General features: G+C 37.1%; 1 protein-coding gene and 1 pseudogene across 6 annotated transcripts in view; both read left to right on the top strand.

Moving 5' to 3' along the window:
• The window catches only part of BRAF (B-Raf proto-oncogene, serine/threonine kinase), a 175,907-nt gene that overhangs the window by 20,276 nt on the left and 128,241 nt on the right, over positions 1-27,390 (top strand). The window lies entirely within an intron of this gene.
• LOC129516224 (U2 spliceosomal RNA) lies at positions 7,808-7,955 on the top strand (annotated as a pseudogene).

Here is a 27,390-nt window from a genome sequence, read left to right as displayed (position 1 = left end):
TTATTTTACCAGTTATTGAGACTTATTATAAAGTATAGTAATTAAGACACTGTCATGAGTAGTCTAGTGATAGACCAGTGAAACAAAACAGAAGAAAATCTATAACTATAGGTTACTTGATGAATGACAGATACAGGTTACTTAATATATGACAAATATGTCAGTAATTAGTGAGAAAAGAATGCCCCTTTCAATAAATGGTGCTGGAAAAATTAATTGGAACTTTAATGTCAAAATGATCACAAATTCTGGGTACATTAAATGCCTGGATATGAAATGCAAAAAATAACAGCTTTTAGAAGATAAGAGGAGAACATGTTTTTATTTAGAGGGTGTCTTTTAGAGATTTATTTTATTTTAAAGATTTTATTTATTTTATAGAGAAAAAGCATGATGGGGGGGCAGAGGGAGAGAGAGAAATCTCAAGTGGACTATGCACAGAGTGGATCCCAACTGAGGGCTCGATCTCACAACTCTGAGATCATGACCTGAGCCACAATCAAGAGTCAGTGTCCCAACCAGCTGAGCACCCAGGCACCTCTAAGATTTTATTTTTAAGTAATCTCTACACCCAACATGGGGCTCAGACCTACAGCCCTGAGATCAAAAGTTCCATGTTTCACTGACCGAGCCAGTCAGGTGCCCCTATTTAGAAAGCTTTTAGAGTTTTTTAATTAGAAAACTAAAATTAACATTTTTTGTTAATTTTACGATGGCACAAATTCTAAGATTCACCATTATTTTGAATCTTTTTTTTTAATTAATTTATTTATTTACGATAGTCATACAGAGAGAGAGAGAGAGAGAGGCAGAGACACAGGCAGAGGGAGAAGCAGGCTCCATGCACCGGGAGCCCGATGTGGGATTCAATCCCGGGTCTCCAGGATCGCGCCCTGGGCCAAAGGCAGGCACCAAACTGCTGCGCCACCCAGGGATCCCTCACCATTATTTTGTATTTCTAAAATAAAATATTGCCGGTTAACCATGATATGCTATTGACTGTAAAATAAATGCACCCAATTTTTATTTTACTTTATTTTATTTTTTTTAAGATTTTATTTATTCATAATAGAGAGAGAGAGAGAGAGAGAGAGAGAGAGAGAGAGAGGGAGGGAGGGAGGGAGGCAGAGAGAGAAGCAGGCTCAATGCCAGGAGCCCGATGTGGGACTCGATCCAGGGACTCCAGGACCACGCCCTGGGCCAAAGGCAGGCGCTAAACCACCGAGCCACCCAGGGATCCCCCTGCACCCAATTTTTACTTTTTTTTTTTTTTTTTAATTTTTATTTATTTATGACAGTCACAGAGAGAGAGAGAGAGAGGCGCAGAGACACAGGCAGAGGGAGAAGCAGGCTCCATGCACCGGGAGCCCGACGTGGGATTCGATCCCGGGTCTCCAGGATCGCGCCCTGGGCCAAAGGCAGGCGCCAAACCGCTGCGCCACCCAGGGATCCCCAATTTTTACTTTTTTAAATACTTTAACATCTTGCAAGTGATGAAACACAGTGCATTTCCTGAACTACTTTCTGTCAAGTGTGGATGCAACTTAGGTTCTCTCTACTAGATGAATTCCCACAATTTGGAAGGCAAAGATGACAGGGAAATTTGTCTTTCCTGCTGCTTGGTGGTTAGCAAAGTTGTGAGATTTGAATGAATAGGAGGAGTTGAGTGAAAAACACTGGACTGAGATGCCAGTGGTTTAATACCAGCTTTGTGAAAAATTATATATATATATATATATAGAGAGAGAGAGAGAGAGAGAGGGAGGGAGGGAGAAAGGTGGTAATAGCAGCAGCATTATTTATAATAGAGAAAAGGTGGAAACAACCCAAGTGTCCATCAATAGATGAATAGATAAAATGTAGTATATACATACAATGGATTATTGGTCATACAAAGAAAAGAAGTTTTGGGGTGCCTGGCTGGCTCAGTCAGTAGGGCATGTGATTCTTGATCTCAGGGTTGTGTTTTCAAGCCCCATGTTGGGCATGGAGCCTAATACTTAAAGACAAGACAAGAAAAAAAAAAGTTCTGATACATGGTATAAGACGGGAAAACCTTGAAAACATGGTAAATGAAAAAAGCCAGACACAAAAGGACAAGTATTGTATAATTACACTTACATAAAATATCTTGAATAGGCAAATTCATAGAGGCAGAAAGTAGTAGAGAAGTCACCAGGGGCTGGGAGGAGGGGGAATGGAAATTACTGCTTAATATGAGAAAGGTCAGAATTTGTCAAAGGAACCTAGTCTTAACTTTCACATGGCACAAAATTTCTTCTGTAGCATCTCTGACAAAAGATTAAGCATTCCTTGATTATCCTTAGTCGTAAGGCAGTTTGTTCCTTTGTTAAATATCTTTATTATTATTATTATTATTATTATTAAAGATTTTATTTATTTGAGAGAGCATGCTATAGACAGCAGGAGCAGGGTCGGGGGGCAGAGGGAGAAGGAGAAGCAGACTTGCCGCTGAGCAGGAAGCCTGACGCAAGACTCAATCCCAGGACACTGGGATCGTGACCTGAACTGAGGGCAGATGCTTATGATCATCTGAACCACCCAAATGCCCCAGATGTCTTTATTATTATTATTATCATTTTTAAAGATTTTATTTAAGAGCAAGCAAGCATGTGCGTGAGAGAGCACAAGGTTGGGGGGAGGGGCAGAGGGAGAAGCAGACTGCCCATTGAGCAGGGACCCTGATGCGGGGCTCCGTCTCAGGACCCTGGGATCATAACCTGAGCCAAAGGCAGATGCTAAATCAACTGAGCCACCCAGACACCCTGAAATATCTTTATTATTAATGACGATACTCATAATGTGAAGCTCAGATATACATTCTTGAACTTTTGTCTCTAGGTTCCAACATCATCCTAGTTTAGTCCTTTGGAACAGCACAGGACAATCTGTCTCTTCCTTTTATCTCAAATCCCCACCTTCTCAGTATTTGGCATGCACACACATAACCCCCTTAGACGTTTCTTTAACACTGGTTACTTGATGTTTGCCTTCAAATGTATCCAGGTCATCCTATTTTTTTTTAATTTTTTTAATTTTTATTTATTTATGATAGTCACAGAGAGAGAGAGAGAAGGAGGCAGAGACACAGGCAGAGGGAGAAGCAGGCTCCATGCACCGGTAGCCCGATGTGGGATTCGATCCCGGGTCTCCAGGGTCACGCCCTGGGCCAAATGCAGGCACCAAACCGCTGTGCCACCCAGGGATCCCCAGGTCATCCTATCTAAAACCAAAAATACCTTCTCCAACTCTGGTACCCCCTTGAGTTTTTGTTTTTCCTTTCTAGTCATTGACTGCCCACCTTAGGCATTCAGACCTTACTTCTTGAAAGTCAGTCTTCCATTTTTTTACTGCACAACTGAATCTGTTCTTTCAGAGGCCCCTATGCACTCTTAATAGTCAAGCTAACCTCTGAGGTAGTCTGTCCCGTATTTCCAAGGTCTCTTGAGTATTTTACCTTAATGTCTGACATCACAAAGACAGCTAGTCCTGAACTGAATGTTATTTTTCCATCTAAATTACTTCTTGCCATTTTATAATCTTCTCCTCTTATCATAATTTATACTTGAAACCCCAGAGCATCTTTCATTTCTCCTTTTTACTTTTCCTGTGCAGTCACCAGAGCACATGATTGGGATTCCTGTTCCTATAAGAGACCTCAAAGTGCTAGCTCATCCTTTCCTACCTATAAGATTACATCTAGAAAGCACCATCTATGAACCACAAAATGGGTCCTCACCAGACACCAGATCTGCTGGCACCTTGATCTTGGACTTCCCAGTCTCCAGAACTGTGACATTTGTTTGTAAGCCACTCAATTCATGGTATTATTTTTATAACAGCCCAAATGAATGAAGACCACTGCTATTCTTATTGAGGCTTATGAGATTCTGACCTCAAGGTCAGTAAGGTCTATCACTACAGGATTCCTGATGCCCATTTACATCATGTCACAGTAATATTAGGCTTTTATAAAATATATGTCAAAAAGGCGATTTACTTTTAGAATTAGATGATAATGCATGTAAGCATTCAGTGTAGTATTGTGCCCAGCACATAGAAGGTACTCAATAAATGATAGTCCTTTTCTTTATAAGACAGTTTGTACTTTACATTCATTGATGACATTTATTCATTTGCTTAAAGTTTAAAAATAAATATTGAGCTCCTTTGTGCTGGTTGTGTGCTAGGTGCTGTGACACAGAAATGTATCATCTCTGTCCTCAAAGAGGTTACATCTAGTGGTAGGAGCAAATAAGTCAAGAATTAAGTGTGCCCCAGGTACAGAGAAATCACAGAAAAGGAGCACATAATTCAAAATGGGTTTAAGGCATGGAGAACAAAGATTTCCTAGGAAGAGAGGTACTTAAAGTGAATTTTAAATATTTAAGATGTGCAAGCCTTTATAAGAAAGGGTAATTATACTTTATTCAGAGACATAAAGGAAGACCTAAATAAATGGAGGGTACATATTGTATACTAAGAATGAATTAGGAAGACTAAATAAGGTAAAAATGTCAGTTTTTAGCAAATTGATTAGTAGCTGAATTGAAATCCAAATGCCTGTAAGTTCTTCTGTGGAACTTGACAACTTGATTAACAGTTTCTGTGGAAGTGAAAAGAGGCAAGAATTGACAAGTTATTATTAACAATAAGATAAGACTTCCTTAATCCATTTTTTTGGTCAAGAAATTTGAATGCTTGCTACATGTGAGGCACTACTGGGCCCTGGTTATTACCATATTGAACACGAGACATGACTTAACCAAAGATCACATTCAAATCCATTTCTAGTGATATCTAAGATTTTAAATAAACCACTTCGTAGAATATCAGGTGAGTTCCAGGATTACCAACAAACTTAGAAAGGTAATTTTATTATCTGGTTTTTATATTTAAAATCTTTCCTGGTTATGGGGTGCCTCAATGGCTCAGTTGGTTAAGTGTCTGACTCTTGATTGCAGGGTTGTGAGTTCAAGCCCCTCATTGGGCTCCATGCTGGGCATGGAGCCTACTCAAAAAAAAAAAAAAATCCCAGTTGTGTATGTTTTTTCTTTACATTTTCTTTTATTAGTTTTTTAATTTCTTTTAACAATAGGAAGCAATAGGTAGGAGGTTTTACTTTAAATAGATCCTTAAGAATGTCAATTGGAGGGATCCCTGGGTGGCGCAGCGGTTTGGCGCCTGCCTTTGGCCCAGGGCGTGATCCTGGAGACCCGGGATCGAATCCCACATCGGGCTCCCGGTGCATGGAGCCTGCTTCTCCATCTGCCTATGTCTCTGCCTCTCTCTCTCTGTCTCTGTGACTATCATAAATAAATAAATAAATAAATAAAATTAAAAAAAAAAAAAGAATGTCAATTGATTACAGACTTGTTAGAAAGGGAGGGAGGATCTGCTTTTGAATGATGTCTGGAGCAGTGATATGACCTGAGAGTGAATAAGGGAAGGTGACTTTGAAGGTTCCACAGGCCTGGGTTTTGAAGCCTAGCCTAGGTGTCAAGTGTCTGAGGAGCCTACAAAAGGAAAAGGGAAGATAAATAACAAAATGACAGGTGAACTGAAATAGGTAGAGATTGCTAATGAATTTTATATGCTTATGTGGAGGTACGTGGGTGAATATGAGCTGGTGAATTAGTTGCGAAAGGATATACTTGTTTGGAACACTTAAATGAAACTGAACCCTCTCTTACTGTGCACAGAAATCAATTCCTCGTAGAAGGTTAAATACAAAAAGACAAACTCAGCGGTTTTTTAATTTGTATTTTAATTTTTTAAAAATTTATATATTTATTAGATAGGGAGGGAGTAGCAGAGACAGAGGGAGACAAGCAGACTCCCCATTGAGTAAGGAGCCCAATGGGGGGCTTGATTCCAAGACCCCAAAATATCATAACCTGAGCTGAAACCAAGAGTTGGACATTTAACTGAGCCACCCACGTGCTCCCAGAAAGCTTTTTCTTTTATTATTTATTTATTTATTTATTTATCATTATTTTTAAATAAAGGAGCGTACTTTTATGAGCTCAAAGCATGGAAGGCTTTCTTAAGATTGAAAACACCAGGGGAGCTTGGGTGCTCAGTTGGTTGAACATACAACTCTTGGTTTCTTTCTCTCCCTCTGCTCCTCCTCTACCCATGTGTGTGTGTGCTCTCTCTCAAATAAACCTTTTTTTAAAACCCTGAAAAGCATAAACATTTATTAATTTGACTACATTGAGATAGAAACTTCTGGGATGCCTAGGTGGCTCAGCAGTTGAGCATCTGCCTTCAGCTCAGGCATGATCCCAATCTAGGAATCCAGTCCCATATCAGGCTCCCCACAGGGAGCTGCCTCTCTGTCTCTCTCATGAATAAATAAATAAAATCTTAAAAAAAAAATGAAATAGAAACTTCTGTTTATTAAGATCCCCTTAAGAGGTTGAAAAGAGGGATCCCTGGGTGGCACAGCGGTTTAGCGCCTGCCTTTGGCCCAGGGAGCGATCCTGGAGACCCGGGATGGAGTCCCACATCAGGCTCCCGGTGCATGGAGCCTGCTTCTCCCTCTGCCTGTGTCTCTGCCTCTGTCTCTCTCTCTCTCTCTGTGACTATCATAAATAAATAAAAAATTAAAAAAAAAAGAGGTTGAAAAGACTAAGGTACAGAATAGAAGGTACTTGTAATATACATGTATTAATTACCTATGGCTGTGTAATAAGTGATCCCAAAACTTAGCAGCTGAAAACAGTAAACATTTATATTACAGTTTCTGTGGGTCAGGAATTTGAGAGCAGCTTAGCTGGGTGGTTCTGGCTCATGGTCTCTCAAGAGGCTTAAGTGAAGGTGTCAGGTCAGTAGTTGTCTCAAGGCTGGACTGAGGGAGAATCTCTCTGCTCCCTCATGTGGTTGTGGCAGGGCTTCAAAAGATCCACTTCCAAATTCACTCACATGAGCCTCTAAATAGGGTCACCTCACAGAGTGGCAGCTGTTTTTTTCCAGAGTAAAAAATCCAAAAGAGAGTGAGAGACTTTCCAGCACAAATAACTTAATCTTGTTACCTATTACAACATATAGCGAATGGGCAACTGGTATGAAGTATATACCTAAAGAAGTACAAATCACTAAGACAAAGACAACACCAAATAGAAAAAAGGGCAAAAAAGCTGAGCAGGCATTTGAGTCAAAACATTTTTTAGATGACCAGTAAGTAAAAGATAATTAAATCTCATTAACAATTAGGGAAATAGAAATTAAAACCATGAGAAACCATTTTATACAGACTAAATTGGCAGAAATTAAACATTTGAATAGTATCAAGCATTGGTGAGGATATGGAGCAGTGGGAGCTCTTCTACTACTGGTGGGAGTATGAATTAGAAGAATCACTTTGGAAAATAATAGGGTATTTTACAACCAGCAATACCACTCCTGGGCATTTAACCTAGACCAGTGGCTGTCAAACTTGAATGTGCATCAAAATCCCCTGGAGGGATTGTTAAAACATACTGCTGGGCCCCACCTCCAGAATTTCTGATTCAGTAAGAATGGGGTGGAGCCTGACAGTTCATATATCTAACAAATTCCCAGGTGATGCTGGTGCTGCTGGTCTAGGAATCATAATTTGAGAACCAACCATTGCCCTAGAGAAATATATGAATATGTGGATGAGGAGGTGTATGAATATGATTATTCATAGTAGCATTATTCATTTTAACTCCAAAATACAAAGAAAAAATTCAAATATCCATAGCAGCAGATTATATAGGTAAATCATGGTGTATTCACTTACAGAATAAAAACTTGGTTCATAGCTTCTTGGTCTTTTGGCTAAGATCAAGTATAATATCTGTTCTTATTAGTTTAATAAAAACTTAGTTCAAGTAGACCAGGGGGAAAAAAAACAGCTCTGGCACAAATATGTATGATCCCACAAACATAATATTAGTCAAACATTAGAAGTCACAAAAAATTAAATGCAACATGATTCTATTTATAAAAAGTTCCAAGACATGGAATTAACTGTATCGTTCAAGAATGAAAATAGAGATACAGAATTACAAGGAAAATCAAGAGAATAATTATCACAAAAGTAAAGAGTAATACCCCAGGAAGGGCAAACAGTGGATGCAATTGAGGAGGGATATGTGGGAAGATTTTATTTTATTTTATTTTATTTTATTTATTTATTTTTTTTTTGTGGGAAGATTTTAAGGTACTGGCAGTGCTGTTTCTTTTTTTTTTTTTTTTTTTTAAGGTTTTATTTATTTATGAGAGACAGAGAGGCAGAGACACAGGCAGAGGAAGAAGCAGGCTCTGTGCAGGGAGCCTGATGTGGAACTCGATCCTGGGTCTCCATGATGACACTCTGAGCTGAAGGCAGGTACCAAACTGCGGAGCCACTCCAGCTGCCCAGTAGTGCTGTTTCTTAACTTTACAGTTATTCTTTAAACTATAGATAAGGGGGAATCCCTGGGTGGCTCAGCGGTTTAGTGTCTGCCTTTGACCCAGGGTACGATCCTGGAGACCCGGGATCAAGTCCCACATCAGGCTCCCTGCATGGGGCCTGCTTCTGCCTCTGCGTGTGTCTCTGCCTCTCTCTCTCTGTCTTTCATGAATAAATAAATAAAATCTTAAAAAAAACTATAGATAAGGTGTATAAACTCTTCTGTACATAATTATATAATAAAATTTATCATATTTTAATTTAAATATGTTTGATAGATGAAGAAACTGGTGCTTGGGAGTTAAGTACTGTGTCCAAAATTACAGAGGTAATGTGTCAGCTGAAATTCTGATTTTAAGGTTGGTGCTCTAAACTATTATGCTATATACCATACATTTTCATAAGAGCCATAAGAATTAAATATTGTAATTCTCATTTTATAGGTGAAGAAGAGGTTTATTAGAAAAGTAATGCAAATTGCTTAAGTGGAAGATCTGGGATTTAGACCAAGGCACTGTGTTTACAGAGGACATGCTTGTAACCATCATGTTTTTGGATCCTCCCTACTTACTACTGTATCATGTACAGTTAATTTTCTTGTGAGTTAACCACAATTGACAGCTCGTGTTGTTCTCTTTATACTTTTGGTCCCTTGCCTGGTTTCCAACTGATGCTTTTCAATCTAGATTATCTTGAATCTGTTTAATAACTGGATTGTGCTTGAGAATAAAACATTTCTTTACCAGATTCTTTCCTTTTAGCTAGGAATTTAAATTAGAATTTTGATAAACTCTACATATGTCAATGTATTGATAAGCTCTTTTATTAGCTTTCATTGTTTGAATCTTCAGATTTTAAAAAATTTTGTAATGTCAGTAAAATTTGAGTTTATTATTCCCACTGCATGTCCATCATACTCTTAAATCCCATGTGTTTTACTGTACAAAAATAAATTTTTAAAAGCTAAGCTACACATGGAAGGAATTTTGATTTTGTCTCTAGCTAATATCTCAGGACATTATATCCTTACAGCAAGGTTCATTATTTACAATAGTGGATACAATCCATATTTTGAATAACCTGGGTAATTTTTAAAAATTGGCCATTTTCCCTTTTTCTGTTAAGATTTTACTTATTCATGAGAGATGCAGAGACATATAGGCAGAGGGAGAGGCAGGCTCCCCGCAGAGAGCCTGAGTGGGACTCCATCCCGGGACTCTGAGATCACACCCTGACCCAAAGGCAGACACTCAACCACTGAGCCACCCAGGTGTCCCAGTTGGCTAGTTTCTTGTCAGATATGATAAGGTCAGGATTTCTCAAACTGGGCACTGTTGACGTTTTGATCTGGATAATTCTTGCCTTGGGGGGCTGTTCTTTGCTTGTATCATGTTAAGCAGCATCCCTGGTCTCTGCCTACTAGTAGGTGCCAATAGTACCCTCCCCTCATTTTAACAATCAAAATATCTTCAGACACTGCTAAGAGTCACTGCTTGTTGAAAACCACTGGATTAGATCATTGTTTTAATCTTGTATTGTGGCTGCCAAATAGCTTGTAGTAGGAGCACACAACGTGCCAGCTTTGCCTTTTCCTCTAGCCAGCACTAGTGTTAACTTCAATAGGAGGTCTGAGATTTTTTGGTAGGAATTCCTTTCAAGCCTCCTGTCTAATTCGTAAGGTTTACTTTGGTTAACAACTAGATAATAACCGTAAGCTGTAGTTTGTCACAATATTACAGATGTGCAAAGAAGAGTGAGAATTCCACTGTCAAGCACACTGCAGAGTGCCAGTTCTTCCACATACCTCTTAACTGTATGTGATATATCTATTACCCTAACTGAGGGTGGCTCTGTAAATATTACATATGAAAAGTCTGAATTTTTATTAATTTTCTTGATAAATTTATTACTAAATAATGTTGTCTGCCTACAACCCTAATAGAGTCTCCTACATGCCCTCATAGGTGTAAATCATGCATTTGGCCATCACATTGTAAACTATTCAGTTTACATCATTTCAACTATAGTACTCAAAAGGGGGAACTAGTTTAAGTTCTCTTAACTGACTTACACTTAACCAACTCATCAGATTAATAGATAGTTCCCATTTAAAAAAAAATTTGCCATCAGATTAGGTGTGGGATTTATTTATTTATTTAAAATATTTTATTTATTTCTTCATGAGAGACACAGAGAAAGGCAGAGACATAGGCATAGACAGAGGGAGAAGCAGGCTCTTCGCAGGGGAGCCCCATGCAGGACTCCATCCCCAGACCCTGGGATCACGACCCAAGCCAAAGGAAGACTCTCAAACTGCTGAGCCACCCAGGTGTCCCAGTGTGGGTTATATTTAAAAGAAGATCCTCTGCTCTATATCAAGGATTGGAAAATGAGTGTTCATTATACAATTTTAAGTAAAATAAAATGTTTAAGATTTTACCATTGGTTATGATTCTCTGATTTAACTAATGAACCTTTTCAGTTAACCGACCACCAGACTTTATTACACTGAATAAAAGAGTTTCTTTTGCACCCACTTCAGTATTAAAATTGTGATGATTTACTTTGTGAAGTTGGGATTGCAGTTTCAGCATCCTACTTTTCTGGTCATCTAAAGTCATGGCTGTATAATTATACAAAAAGTTTTAAAACTTTGCCTGATGGAATGACCATTTACTCTCTCAGAACAACCTTAGCTTCTTGCTACTTACAGGATTATTGTGAGGATATTAAATCTATCAACAGTAATTCAGACTCTCATTACTTCTTGCCTATAATTGTGGCATGCTTTTAATGGTACTCTTGGCCTCCAGTGCTTCTCTGGCTTGTTAGTTAACCTAAACATTGTTGCCAGAGTAAACATCTAAAATATATGTCTAATCAGATCAAAAGCCATTTATAACAATAAAAACTGCAGGGTTTTTTTTAATTACTATATATGCTAGCTTAGATGTGGTCTTTATAATCAGGAGATGTCCATTAAATAAATTATTTTTAAAACACACACACACACACACACACACAAATATACAAATTCTGAGTTGCGATTATGTGCCCAGAGGAAAAAAATACCAATACTTTGGAGTTTAATGTGTATCCAGTATAGAATGGGGAAGAGTAATCAGGAAAGGCCTCTCTGAGGAAGTGAGATCTGAAGATCTCTTCTATCTGGAGAAGCTGTGTTTATTTGGAAAAGTGCTGGGCAGAGTTTTCCAAGAAGAAAAAATAGCTTGTGTAAAGACTTCCCTGCTGGAAGGTCAATGTGGTTGAGTTTATTGAGTAAGGGTTAGGGAGAATAGTGCCTGATAAGGCAGGAGGTAGGCAGGGCAGTGTCATTTAGGATCTTATAATCTGTGGTAAGAAGTTTAATGGCTCGCTAGGGAGTCATTAAAGGAGGAGTGATGTGATCAGATTTGTGTTTTAGGGATTTTACTCTTAACTATGGAGAATGAAGGAGAGAATGGAAGTAGGACAAAACAAATGGGGAAGCTAGTTAAGATACCTTTGTAAATAGAGGTGCCTGGGTGGCTCAGATGGTTAAGCTCTAATTCTTGATTTTTGGCTCAGGTCATGATTCTGAGGTCATAAAATTGAGCTCTGTATCTGAGTCTAAGCATGGCATGGAGTCTCCTTGTCCCTCTCTCTCTCTGCTTCTCCCTCCTTCACCCCCACACCTGCATTCTTTCTCTCTCAGATAAATCTTCTTCTTCTTCTTTTTTTTTTTTTATAGATGCCTTTGTAAAGTAGTTCAGGGAGAAAGGATAATAGTTTAGAGTAATGACAGTAAACGAAGTAACACATAAAATTATGATCTCATAATACCATTACAATAGCCCTGTGAAGTATGAGCAGAATAAGATTTGGAATAAACATATCTTAAGCCCATCTACTAAATAGTGATATAAGGAGTTTAAACCATAGATGTTGACCATTTGACTTTTTGTCGGTAATACAAAAACCAAACTTCACTGAAGACTTTTCAGCTTACTTTTATTACCTCTGTCTCCTCCTAAACTCTTACTTACCAATGCTGTAGCAAAACCATACTATTACAGTAGTTATTATGAACATAACTTGTACTAGATGCCACTGACGAGTATTTACTGCGGCTGGAATACTCTTACACCTACATATTTAACAAAATTCTAACTATCCTTTAGGATCCAGGTCAACTAGGAAGCCTTCCAAATTTGCCTCCAGACATATTGTGTCCGTTTACCCGTTTTTAACGACAGTGGTTTCTTTATATTATTGTTGTATGTTAATTCAGTAGACACTTGTGTGACAACTGTGTGTTGGGCACAATGTGTAGACATTGTGGACATAATCATGTACAACAGTAGATAGTCACTATGGAACCTGTAGTCTAGAGATAACACAGACTTTGAACAAAATCTGTGCCCACAAATTAATTATAAATTTCAAAAAGTGCTATGAAGGAATAGTAAAGGATGCCTTGCAGGGTCCTTGAGTCAAAACTGTTTCATAACAATACTAAGACATTGTTTGCCTTTTCACTCTCATTCTCGCACAAGGATCCAGTGATATAATGTGTAATAGTGCAATAGATTGAATGCAGAAGGTATGAGAATCCAAATGTCTTCTATTAAGATATATTAATGATTGTAAAAAATGTAAGAAATACCATTTTCTCTTTATTTTGTTTTGGAAAATGTTATTTTTTTCATTAAAAATAGATCATTAACTCAATGGGTTTATGTGTAATTTTTAAATAAATATAAAAATTTCTTGGTTATAATTTTTAATATATAAACATTGAAAACTATAACCTATGTGAATAAAAGCTCTGAGAGAGGTCCTCAGTAATCTTTAAACTTTCTGAAACCAGTAAGTTTAAGGGGGCTTCTGGCTGGCCCAGTCAGTAGAGCATGCAACTTGATCTTGTAGTTGTAGTGTGGAACCACCTGTTGGGCATAGAGATTACTGAAAAACAATATATATACACACACACACACACACACACACACACACACATTTATTTATTTATTTTTAAATATTTTATTTATCTATTCATGAGAGACACACAGAGAAGGAGAGGCAGAGACACAGGCAGAGGGAGAAGCAGGCTCCATGCAGGGAGCCTGACGTGGGACTCCATCCTGGGTCTCCAGGATCACATCCTGGCCAAAGGTGGCGCCAAACCGCTGAGCCACTAGGGCTGCCCTGAAAAATAAAATCTTTTTTTTTTTAATTTTTTTTATTTTTTATTTATTTATGATAGAGAGAGAGAGAGAGAGAGGCAAAGACACAGGCAGAGGGAGAAGCAGGCTCCATGCACCAGGAGCCCGATGTGGGATTCGATCCCGGGTCTCCAGGATTGCGCCCTGGGCCAAAGGCAGGCACCAAACCGCTGCGCCACCCAGGGATCCCTGAAAAATAAAATCTTAAGAGAAAAACAAACTAAGAAGTTTACGAATTTCTGTAATAGGGACCTGACTTAAATTGGGATGTTCTAGAGAAGTAGAAGATAGCTTCTGTCTCCTTTTAAACTGTTATGGACATAACCAGGCTCTAATTTTTAGGTATCTCCAAAGCCTATAGTTATTTGCACGTAATGGATAGGTTAAATCATATTTTATTGCCAGGCTCTACTGTGGATGGTCACTGGATTTGTGATTTGTTTGAAGCCTTTATTGAAGATACTATCTTTATTTCTTATTACTGTGCAAGATGGATCTGGACTCAAATCCCGCTTGGTGTGAATTTAGGCAAGTTATTTAACTTTGATGAACCTTACCACTCATCTGTAAAGTGGAATACATATTATTTTACTATGCAGTAATGATTAAATGAGCCAATGTATATAACCTGACTTATAACCTGACTGGCACAGAACATGTAATAAAATGGTTAACTTTTTATTTTACATACATAGCATATTTGGCTTAGTTCTAGTTAGTGCGCAAAGAGATCTGTGGATAAATCAGTATATAATTAAATAATCACCATTTAAGTATATGTAATAGTTTATCAGGAAGGGAGAAAACTGAAATAATCCATTGTGTGATTATTCATCTTTAGAAAAGGAAACTGAAACAAAATGTGGGCTTAGTATAGTTTAAATAAAAGTAACTCCAGTACATTGTAAGGATAGGAACGGAGTTTTATATGTCTGGCACTCCCAACAGTGCCTCAGATTTACTGAATATTTAAACAATGTTAAATAGCTAGAAATACCTAAAAACATTTTTAGAAGCCTTGGAAAAAAATGTACTATAGTTTAAAGGTCAGGTCTTAAATATCTCACGTGGAGGAGAAGCAAATAAAGGAACCTGGAGGAAAAACAGAATTGCCCTGGGGGGATAACATGTGGTGTTATAAGGTGTGACTAAAGAGGATCTAATAAGATAGGACAGAGGGCATTTTGTGGTGGATTCCAAATTTAGTGGTTAAAATCTTAACTCCTTAAAATCAGAGTGCAGAAAGTTTGCCAAGGAGATGGCAACAAAATAAGATCAAGTGACTGCTTTGCTTTTCATAGGAGAGAGCTATAGGAAAATTATCCTTTTATGTGTTCTTTTTTGAGGCAGGTAGTTCCATTGTGCTTAAAAGAAAGAAAAAAACAGTATGGTGACAGATGGTAGTTATATTTGTGAACATAGCATAATGTATAAACTTGTCAAATTGCTATGTTTTATACCTGCAACTAATGTAACATAGTGTGTCAAGTATACTGAAAAAAATTAAAGAACAAGTAATACTGCTGTTCTTTATTTGAGATAAAAATCAACAGAGTCGACTAAACACAGAGGTTTGGATCTAGAACTTGCTTATATTTTAAATAGAAAAGGCTGTAGACATTCTGTTCTTTTTACAACTAGAAAGCTTTACGGGAATTACATGTATAATTATCTCATATCTTTCTTGTTTGAATATTTTTATCAGTTTAAGGTTTATTTGGATTTTCATAGATTATTAATGTGTATTATCTCCACAACTGTGATCTTTGAACTTGAGATGTTGTTTGTATTAAGAACAAATGAAAAGTATGGTGCTATTTGCATTTGCTATTTAAATAGATGCACTTGTATTATACAATCAGTACCAGCAGTTGGTTTTTTTTTCTTTTTTTTTTAAAGATTTTATTTATTTATTCATAGCGACAGCGAGAGAGGCAGAGACACAGGCAGAGGGAGAAGCAGGCTCCATGCAGAGAGCCTGACGTGGGACTCGATCCAGGGTCTCCAGGATCATGCCCTGGGCTGCAGGCAGCGCTAAACTCTGTGCCACCAGGGCTACCCCAGCAGTTGGTTGTTAATGAAGGTGGTTAATGTGGAAAAAATTTTAAGAAAATTAAATATAAATACCATATTTTAATTTATTTTTTAAAAATTTTTTGTTGTTGTTTTTTTAAATTATTTATTTATTTATTTATGATAGTCACAGAGAGAGAGAGGCAGAGACACAGGCAGAGGAAGAAGCAGGCTCCATGCATCGGAAGCCCGACGTGGGATTCAATCCCGGGTCTCCAGGATCGCACCCTGGGCCAAAGGCAGGCGCCAAACCGCTGCGCCACCCAGGGATCCCCCATATTTTAATTTAAAACAAAAAATAGGGACGCCTGGGTGGCTCAGCAGTTAAGCATCTACCTTCCGCCCAGGGCGTGATCCTGGGGTCCCAGGATCAAGTCCCACATTGGGCTCCCTGCATGGAGCCTGCTTCTCCCTCTGCCTATGTCTCTGCCTGCCTCTCTCTCTCTCATAAGTAAATAAATAAAATCTTTTTAAAAAATTGCTGAATTAAAAAAAATTAAAAAATAAAAATATATTTTCCCATGCCTATATTATGATATAGGATCAAAGCCTTTTTTGTCAGATTAACATGCTCTGAGTGGAGTTCCATATGTTTTTGCATGTGTCAACCGTATTTAAAATGCATTATCCAGTTTCTTTTTTACACGAATCATCTGTGAGTTCATTGAACAAATCATTGGAGATTCTAGAGGAGAGATGATGGTCCCTTGAAGTAAGGTGATAGTAGGGCAAGTGGTAAGAGGTGATGATACAGGATCTATTTCAAACATAGAGCCAGGAGAATTTTCTCTTGAACTAATTCTCAAATATATAAATTTCAGAGACAAACTGAAAAATCACTGCTAAGAACAGAATTTGTGTTGTACAAGATCAAATAAGATCTTTTTTCTTCATATCCAAAATCTAATCTTCTAATGAGTTCCATTGGCACTACCTTTAAAATACATCTTCAACTGTACCACTTCTCACTACTCCATTGCCACCGCATCAGTCTTAGCTACTTCATCTCCCTGGTTATTGCAATAACTTCCTTACATTCTGTTTTCTACATAGTAATGGGAGTGATCATTTAAGATGTAATTTATGTTACTTCTTTGCTTAGAAAACCACATCTAAGGGATGCCTGGGTGGCTGGGTCAAGTTGGTTAGACATCTGCCTTCAGCTCAGATCATGATCCCAGGATCCTGGGATCGAGCCATGTCAGCTTCTCCCTCTCCTTCTGCCCCGTACACACCCCCACGTGTGCTCTGCTCTCTCTCTCTCAAACAAATAAAATCTTAAAAAAAAAAAAAAAAAGCACATTTAAAATGGAACCTAGACTTAACTATCATTTTCAAGGCCTGTATAAATCTGGTCCTTGCCAGCCTCTGTCCTTTATCTTCTAAAGCAGTGATTCTCAAAATGTGGGGATAGCTAAAGGCCCCCCAGGCTCTTTCAGAGGATCCACAAGGCCAAAACTATTTTTATAAATATACCAAGATGTTGTTTTTCAGTTGAATTTTAATCAGTGTAAAAAGGAGTTTCCAGTTGTTCATTGATGTGTGTTATTGCTACAGATTAATGCAGAAATATGAGAGTCCAACTATATTCTATTAAGCTAGTCATTAAAAATAATTGTAAAGATGTAAAACAGTGTCATTCTTACTACATTTTTTTGTTTGTTTTGGACAATGTACTTTAAAAATATTACATAATGGATTTGTTAAAATTTTGATAGTTTCTGCATGTTATTTTCTAATATGGCAAATATCAATAGATATAGCCTACATAACCAAAAGCTTTTAGAGATAGTCAAGAATTTTTAAGAGTGTAAAGCGATTCCAGAAAGTTTGCGAACTGTTGTTTTGCACTATGTGCATTTTCTTAACACCAGCTACATTGGCTTTCCTGTTTTTTTTTTTTTTTTTTTTTTTTTGTGATCTCCAAGTGTACTTCTGACCTAGGACTTTTCTCAGTAGTTGCTATTTTTTTCTCTGCCTGAGGGGTATTCTCCCAAGCTTCCTGAAGTCATTCTCTTATCTGTTAAAATGTCACCACTGAGACCTTTCTTGACCACAAACTGCTTTTTCCAAAAGAGCCTCTCCCCTGCCCTCTCTCCCTTATCTAGATTGAATTTTCTTCAAAGCACTTACGACTATTGGAAATTAAGTGGTATATTTGTTTTCCTATTTGTTCCCTATCGGAATGTATATACTCTGCTGTATATACTCTGCGTGGGCAGGGATTTTTGTTCACTGCTATGTGGCTAGAGCCTAGAATAGTGGTGGGTACATAGTGATGAACCAGTATTTGACAATGAAAAAAGGAAAAATACACAGATATGGAATTCATCAGTAAAAATGTGAGTTAGAATATACTCAAGAAATCTAATACATGAATTAAGGGATTTCTAGAAGGAAGAAAGCAGATAGAAAAGTAAAAAGTAATAGGTAACTATATTTCTGAGTGGAAGAAAGACCTAATAACAAGCAAAAGATACATTTCCTCATGAGATTCTTAAATATCAGGGATACAGATGACAGAAACTTGTAAACAGAATAGAAAGGAAAGATAAGTCAACATTAGCAACATGGAGGAAAAATATGTGTTTAAGAATGCCATACCAGGCCAAGGTATTTTCAGACATGAACCAAAATAGATGTATATCCCATGTACATTATCTGTACATAAAGGAGATGTAATTATATAAAATTGGAAATCAACATCTATAGGAAACTAAGCCCATATGCTGTAATATTAACTTTTTAGAGATTAAGAAACATTCTTTTAATTCTAAATAAGTGGTTCTGAAAGTGAGGCGGCCACAACCAGCAGCATCAGCATTGCCTGGAACCCTATTTAAAAAATGCGGACCCTACTACAGACTTAATTAGAAACTCTGGGCATGAGGCTCTCCGATCTATATTTTACCAAGCTGTTTTAGTGATTCTGTGCATGTTAAAGTTTGAGGACAATTGTTAATTCTAGATCCAAATTAAAATAGTAATTCCAAGCATTTTGAGTAATTCTATATGTTCTAATGTTTTGACATCTATTAATCTCTCACCTAACTCACCTTTTTAAGTAGGTTCTGTCATCATTCCCATTCTGTAGTTGAGGAAACAAATTAGAAACTTGCCCATGTATTCACAACTAGTTAGTGGTGAAATAAGATTTAATCCAAAATATTATGACCACAAAGTCCATGCTCTTTTTGCCACTAGGAAGCTCTAGTGCTTTTCTCAATTTGGGGGATGGAGTAGAACTAATAAGCAAGTTAGGAAATCCAAAAAGTGTAAAGGAAAAGATTGACACACTTGAATATATAAAAATTAAGGATTTTTGTAAGAAAACTGTGCACATAAAAGGAAAAGTGATATGCAATGGAAAAACTGGCACTTAACAAAGGATTAACAATTCTAATATACAGAGAGCTCTCACAAATTGATAAGAAAATGACACTACATTGAAAATAGACTAAAGATGGAGCACCTGGGTGACTCAGTGATTGAGCGTCTGCCTTTGGCTCAAGTTATGATCCTGGGGGTCTTGGGATCAAGTTCCACATCGGGCTCCCTGCAGGGAGCCTGCTTCTCCTTCTGCCTCTGTCTCTGTGTCTCTCGTGAATAAATAAATAAAATATTTTGTAAAAACATAAAAAATAAAAATGGACAAATGATATAAACCTATAATTCATAAAAGGAGACATTGCAGATCCATAATATCTGAGTAGATAATCTCATTAGAAAGTTAGTATTAACAGCAAGATTATTTTTCCATTGGTGTGATAGCAAAAAAAAAAAAAAAAAAAGACGTGCTAGCTAAAATATAAGAAAATCAGTATGCTGTCAGCACCTGTTTGGGCATAAGACTGAGTTACTGGTAGGATTGAGACACAGGTACTGATTAAAGATTGAGAATTTCTAGGAATGCTCAATGGCTGGCTCAGTTAGTTATGCCTCCAACTATTAATCTCCACCCAGGTCTTTATCTTAGGATGTGGAGTTCAAGCCCCAAATGTTGGACCTGGAGGCTACTTAAAAAAAAAAAAAGAGAGAGAGAGAGAGAGAGAGAAAAGATTGAGAATTTCTAAAGCCTTTTTGTAAAAGTATGTTAATATTGATTAGAAATTTTAGGGATGCCTGGGTGGCTCAGCATTTGAGGATCTGCCTTCAGCTCAGGACATGATCCCGGGTCCAGGGATTGAGAAGCCTGTTTTTTCCCTTTGCCTTTGTCTCTGCCTCTCTTTGTATGTCTCTTATGAATGAATAAATAAAGTCTTAAATTCTAAAAACTGTGTGTCTGTGTCCACATTTTTGATTCAGCAATTGCCCTTCAGGGAATCGATCCCACAAAAATAAAAGCCCCGGTAAATGTGTAAGTGTATAACTATTGTGTACTGCTGCATTGTTGAGCAAAATGAGCCAACAACCAGAATATAAATGTCTTAATACATGGTTGAGCAAACTTGAACACAAAATTACCAAAACAATGATAGTTGCCAGGTAATAATATATCAAATATAATACTGGTTTTGTTTTTAAAAAGAACATAAGAAAGGCAGAGAGAAAAATACGGAAGAACATGACTCAAAGTGTTAACATTGATTACTTGGGAGTAATCATATTGGGGAAAGGTGGAAGGGAAAGTAACAAACTGATTTTTTTTTATGTCTATATTTGTGTGTGTGTGTGTGTGTGTGTGAATTCTGTGGATGAAATCGGGCTGGATTGGTTTATTTTTATTTATTTATTTATTTTTATAATTTTTATCCCCAATTCTTTTTTTTAATTTTTTTATTTATTTATGATAGTCACACACACACAGAGAGAGAGAGAGAGAGAGAGAGGCAGAGACACAGGCAGAGGGAGAAGCAGGCTCCATGCACCGGGAGCCCGACGTGGGATTCGATCCCGGGTCTCCAGGATCGCGCCCTGGGCCAAAGGCAGGCGCCAAACCGCTGTGCCACCCAGGGATCCCTGGATTGGTTTAGTACCAGTATTTTGCTTGCAAAATATAAAACTTAAGTTTAGAATGTTAGATGTAGAGTGATGGGTGTATCCTTATAAATGTCAAAACATCTTCATTTGGGGCTGTTTTTTTGTTGGGCGATCCATAGTTACCTGGTTTATTTCTAAAATATGCATAAAATCATAAAATACACATAAGGGTGTATTAGTATTGAAAATTTTCCTTAAATTTTAAAGCAGGATGACATAAACTGGATCCACCAAGAATAACTTACAAAATATTCTAGAAGAATCAGATTTATCTGATATGTGATTATTTCTTTAGAAATATTACTTAAAGTCTTACTTAAATAAAACTTCAGTAAGCAGATTTTATCTTTAACCTTTATATTTGAATATAGCTTTTTTTTTAAAGATTTTATTTATTCATGAGAGAGAGAGAGAGAGAGAGAGAGAGAGAGAGAGAGAGGCAGAGACATAGGCAAAGGGAGAAGCAGGCTCCATGCAGGAAGCCCGATGTGGGACTCGCTCCCTAGGCTCCAGGACCATGCCCTGACCCAAAGGCAGCCACTCAACTGCTGAGCCACCCAGGCATCCCTGAATATAGCTTTAATCATATAAAGTTAGCTTTAATGAGATAAATTCTTTACCTGCTTAAAACTTGGTCTTGATATGCAAAAAAAAAACAAAACAAAACAAAACTCCACCACAAAACTTAATAGAGTGACTACACGGATTCATTATTCTCTTTCTTTCTTTCTTTCTTTCTTTCTTCTTTCTTTCTTTCTTTCTTTCTTTCTTTCTTTCTATCATTACACTTTAACTTCACATATAATTTTAAAAATTTATAACTAGTTTTTTATTGAAAACTGCCCAAAGTCTTAAAAAATACAAAATCATGTGCAAGGAAGGGTAACTTTAACTTCCATTCTGACAGACCTTGTTTCTCATTTGTAACCACTATCAGTAGATTCTGTGTATTATTTCTAAATTTGTTCATTTTAGCCAACTATTGGTGGACTTTAAAATGACTAATATAAAAAGTCAAAGTCATTTTAAAGTGTATGATAGGGGGGGATCCCTGGGTGGCGCAGCGGTTTGGCGCCTGCCTTTGGCCCAGGGCGTAATCCTGGAGACCCGGGATCGAATCCCACGTCGGGCTCCCGGTGCATGGAGCCTGCTTCTCCCTCTGCCTATGTCTCTGCCTCTCTCTCTCTCTCTCTCTGTGTGTGTGACTATCATAAATAAATAAAAATTAAAAAAAAAACCCCAACAACAGTGTTTAAAAAAAAAAAGTGTATGATAGGGCAACCCTGGTGGATCAGTGGATTAGCGCCACCTTCAGCCCAGGGTGTGATCCTGGAGACCTAGGATCGAGTCCCACGTCAGGCTCCTTGCATGGAGCCTGCTTCTCCCTCTGCCTGTGTCTCTGCCTCTCTTTCTCTCTCTCTCTCTCTCTCTCTCTCTCTCTCTCTCTCTCTCTCTCTCTCATGAATAAATAAAAATTTAAAAAAAAGTGTATGATAGTAGAGTTTAATTTGTTCACAGAGTTGTCATGCTGCTGACACTGTCTTCCATTTTATTTCTCTCCAGCTGTATTTAATGTCCATTAAAGAAGTTGAGGCTGGAAATAATCAAAGATAAGCAGAAAAGTGAATCTGGCCATTTGAGCTGTTGAGTTCTTTTGCTGTCATTTTTAAAAATTATATAAATTTTTGCTGTATTGATATGTAAGTTGTATTGGCTATATTCTTTATATTGGGAAAAAAATAAAGAACATTTGATCAGTGCCCAGAATATTTTTGATATAGAGAACGTTTGGGGTTTTGTTTTTTATTTTTTAATTTTTTTAAAAAAAAATTTGTTCATAAGAGACACAGAAGAGAGGCAGAGACACAAGCAGAGGGAGAAGCAGGCTCCATGCAGGGAGCCCGATGTGGGACTCTATCCTGGGACTCCACAATCACGTCCTGGGCCAAAGGCAGGCGCTAAACCACTGAGCCACCCAGGCATCCCTATTTTTTAATTTTTTAAAAGAGATTTTACTTCTTTCCAAGAGAGAATATGCACGAGTTCTCTCAAATAAATGAAAAATAATAATAGAAAAAGCAAAAATTCTGCTTTCCTTTAAATATTTTGATTTATTAGGGAAATTGACATTTATCCTCTTCTGTGAAGGTAGAAAGAAAATTGGACATTTTTCAGTCCATTGTGCCATTTCAATCTGTTCATTCATTTGTTGATTCTTTCCTGTGTTATTGTGTGTATGTAGGATAGCAAGTATATGAATACAGGTATTTTGTTAACTCCTTTAGTCAAAAGGGGGATTTGAAAATTTAGTTGCAACAATTATATGAAAATCTAAGTTGCCAAAATCAACTCAAGAAAACTTGAAAACCCTAATCAGTAATAATCCTGTAAAGAAACTAAAAGTTTGTCAAAGGTATATCCAAAATAATATAAAGGCCTGAGGTTTTGTTTTGTTTTGTTTTTTAAGATTTTATTTATTTATTCATGAGAGACATAGAGACCTAGGCAGAGGGAGAAGCAGGCTCGCTCTGGGGAGCCTGATGCAGGACTTGATCCCTGGATCACAACAAAGGCAGGCACTAAACCACTGAGCCACCCCCATAGCCCAAAGCCTAAGGTTTTAATATCCCTTTTCTTTTTAAAGGGATGAGGGATAACAGATGCCATCTTAACTTCCTTCAATGTCTACAGATGCCACATGGCTGGAGTTCTCTAACTTCAGTAAAAAAACTTGCACATACATTCAGGCAGTTTTGCACCCAAACTCTAGACTTAAATCCCTGTTTTTTATCTGTTATCTTTTTTTTAAAATATATTTTTAGAATTTTTTATTTTATTATTTATGAGAGAGAGAGAGAGAGAGAGAGAGGCAGAGACATAGGCAGAGGGAGAAGCAGGCTCCATGCACTGGGAGCCTGACGTGGGATTCGATCCCAGGTCTCCAGGATCGTGCCCTGGGCCAAAGGCAGGCGCCAAACCGCTGCGCCACCCAGGGATCCCTGTATCTGTTGTCTTTTACATTGCCCGTGTATACCACAATTTATTTATCCATTCATCCATTGATGGACATTTGGGGGTTACTTGTAACTTTTGGCTATTGTAAATAGTGCTGCTCGGAATATTGGTGTACAAGTATTCGGGTACCTGTTTTCATTTCTTTTGTGTGTATACCTAGGAGTGGAATCGTCAGGTCATATGGTAATTCTTTGTAGTTGTTTATTCTTTTAAAGAACTAGCAAACTTGGTACAGCAGCTGCATCATTTTACATTCTCCCCAGCAATGCATGAGAGTGTCTTTATATTCTCCCCAACACTTGTTATTTTCTGTGTGTGTGTTTAATAATAGCCCTCCTAAAAAATAATAATAATAATAGCCCTCCCAGTAGGTGGGAGGTAACTCATTGTGATTTTTATTTTCCTAATGACTAATGTTTATGAGCATCTTTTTATGTGCTTATTGGCTTTTTCTTTATGTATCTTTGAAGAAATGTCTGTTAAAGTTCTTTCCCCATTTTTTTAATTGGGTGATCTTTGTTGTTGAATTGCAACAGTTCTTTATATCTTCTGGATACCAACAGTTCTTTATATCTTCTGGATACCAGACCTTTATCAGTTACAGGATTTGCAGCTATTTTCTTCCCTTCTGTAGTTGTTTTACTTTCTTTCTTTTTTTTCTTTTTTTTTTGTTATTGTTTTACTTTCTTGATAACGTTCTTTGCACAAATGTTATTGATTTTGTTGAAATCCAATTTTTTTCTTTTTCTTTTTTTTTTTTTTTGAAATCCAATTTTTTTCTTTTGTGCTTTTGGTGTCATAACTAAGAATCCATTGTCAAATCCAAAGTCATCAAGATTTACCTTGTTTTCTTCTAAGAGTTTATAGTTTTAGCTCTTTTGTTTAGGTCATTTATACATTTTGAGTTAATTTGTATATATGGTGTGAGGTGGAGGGGGCATTTACAGTGAAAATTTCCTATTGAGCACTGCTTTTGCTATATCCCATAAGTTCTAATGTTGTGTTTTCATTTTCATTTTTCTAAAAGTATTTTCTGATGTCCCTTGTTATTTCTTCTTTGACTTTGATCTATATTCAAAAAGGATATTGGGGTGCAGTTTTCTTTTTGTTTGGTCTTTCATGATAGATTATAAGGGTAATGCTAGCTCCATAAAGTGAGTTGGAAAGTATTCCCTCCTATTGTTTTTGGAGGACATTGTGTAGAGTTGGATTTCATTTCTTACATCTTTAAACATGTTGTAGAATTTGTCATTGAAATAATTTGGATGTAGAGATATCTTTTTAGGAAAGTTTTTAAAATATTCTATTTCCTTGATGGTTTTAGGAACATTGAGATTGTCTCTTTCACCTTGTGGGAGATATTTTGTGAGTGTGTGTGTGTGTGTGTGTGTGAGATTTTTGAGGAATTGGTTTATTTCCTCTCAATTTTTGAATTTATGTACCTTTTGAAATTTTCATAATATTATCTTATTATCAACTTCTAAATGTCTTTGAGGGGCTGTAGTTTACTCTTTGATTACTAATGTTGCTAATTTGTGTCTTCCCTTTTTTCTTTGTCATTCTCACTAGAGATTTATAAGTTTTATTGATGTTTTCCAAAACCTAGCTTTGGTTTGTTAAAAAACAAAATTCAACTGGTAAATTTTAAAGATTTTATTAGCTTTATTCAACAATTCATGAATTGGGCAGTATTGTGTCTAATCGAAAGGAGCTACAAATGGCTGTGCAAAAGGGAAGACTTTTACTGGCAGAAGGAGATAGGACAAGGAAGTTATCCTAGCTAAGAGCTGGGTTTTTTTCAGGCAAGGTTACCTTTCTTTGGCAGCAACGGCAGGGATGGGGTGGGGGTGGGGGGGAACAGCAGGGGTCTATCAGGCAAATTACTGACTAGGTAATCGAGGCTGACTGGTTAAGGTTACATTCCTGGGGGAAAACCAAAACTGCAGCTAGACTGGTATTAAGTCTTGGTTTGGTGATGTGGGTTTAGACAAGTGATTCCACTTTGAGCCTGTTGTCTTTTTTTTTTTTTTTTTAAGATTTTATTTATTTGAGAGAGAGGCAGAGTGCACATCCACAAGTAGGGGAAGCAGCAGGAGGAGTGGCAGAGGGAGAGGGAGAAGCTGGCTCCCCACTGAGCAGGGAGCCTGATGTGGGGCTCAGTCTTAGGACCTTGGGATCATGACCTGAGCTGAAGGCAGATGCTTAGCCAACTGAGCCACCTAGGCACCCCATGTTGTGTTTTTTTTTTTTTTTTGACAGTTTAATTTTTAAAGTATATTTTCCTCCCTGCTTACAGGTATATTGTTTAATTTCTAGGTATTTGGAGATTTTCCAGTAATCCTCATTTCTAGTTTAATTCTGTTATGGTTAGGGCAGCCCTGATGGCCCAGCGGTTTGGCTCTGTCTTCAGCCTGGGGTATGATCCTGGAGACCCGGGATCGAGTCCCACGTCAGGCTCCCTGCATGGAGCCTGCTTCTCCCTCTGTCTGTGTCTCTGCCTCTTTCTCTCTCTCTCTCTCATTAATAAATAAATCTTAAAAAATAATAATTCTGTTATGGTCAGAGAACATAGTTTGTGTTCTTTTAAATTTGTCAAGGTTTGTTTTATGATTTAGAATATGACCGATTTTTATAAATGTTCTGTGTTCATTTGACAAGGATTTGTATTCTACTGTTAGGTAGAGTGTTGTGTAAATATAATTTGATCCAGTGGGTTGAAGATGTCTGTTTCTTCTATATCCTTACTAGTCCTTCTACTAGTTCTGTTACTTAAAGAGTGTTGAAGTCATCAAGTATAATTGTAATTTGTCTGTTTTCCTTTCATGTTCTCTGAATTTTTATTACATGTTTTTTAAAGCTCTGTTAGTAGGTGCACTTTGGGATACTTGTGTCTTAGTAAATTGACCCTTTTATCATAGTGTAATATCACTTTGTCTCTCTCTCTTTTTTCCCTTAAAGTCTACTTTATCTAACTATTAACATAGTCAGCAAAGCTTTTTTTTTTATTAGTTTGCATGATAAGATATTTTCTTATCCTTTTATGCTACCCATGTCATTATATTTAAAGTGAGTTATTTGTAGACACCATATAGTTGGATTTTTAAAATCTTTTCTGACAGTCTTTATCTCTTCATTAGTATCTATAGACCATTTACATTTATTGTCATTATTGATATGTTTGGATTTAGGTTTACTAGTTCAGTAATTTGTTTTGTGTTAGTTTTCTGTTTTTCATTATTCTCTTTCCCCTTTTCTGTCTTCTTTGGGGTTATTTATACATTGTTTAGTATACCACTTTAAAATTCCTTAGTATGGTAATCTTGTGTCTGTATAGTTTCTTCAGTGATTGCTCACGAGATTATAAGATACATATTAAAGTGAAAATATAACATTGCCTAATGGTGCTTTGATGAAGAGAAATGTAACATCTAAGTCAACAAAACAAAAAGGGAGGCAGGAAGATAGAAATCTATACAGTTTATTTGGAATAAGTTTTTTATCCTCTTAAGTGGATTATTGGAAATGTTACCCCTGTATAGATTTCTATCTATACAATTTCTATCTATACTATTTCTATCTTAGCAATTCTTTTTTAAAATATTTATTTGAGAGAGAAAGAGTGCATGTGCATGCATGAGCAGAGAGAGGAATCTTTAGTTTTACATATTTTGTCCAATT

Source organism: Nyctereutes procyonoides, unplaced genomic scaffold, assembly GCF_905146905.1.
Source record: "Nyctereutes procyonoides isolate TBG_1078 unplaced genomic scaffold, NYPRO_anot_genome, whole genome shotgun sequence".
NCBI classification, from domain to species: Eukaryota; Metazoa; Chordata; class Mammalia; order Carnivora; family Canidae; genus Nyctereutes; species Nyctereutes procyonoides.
This window is presented reverse-complemented; position numbering and strand designations above follow the sequence as displayed.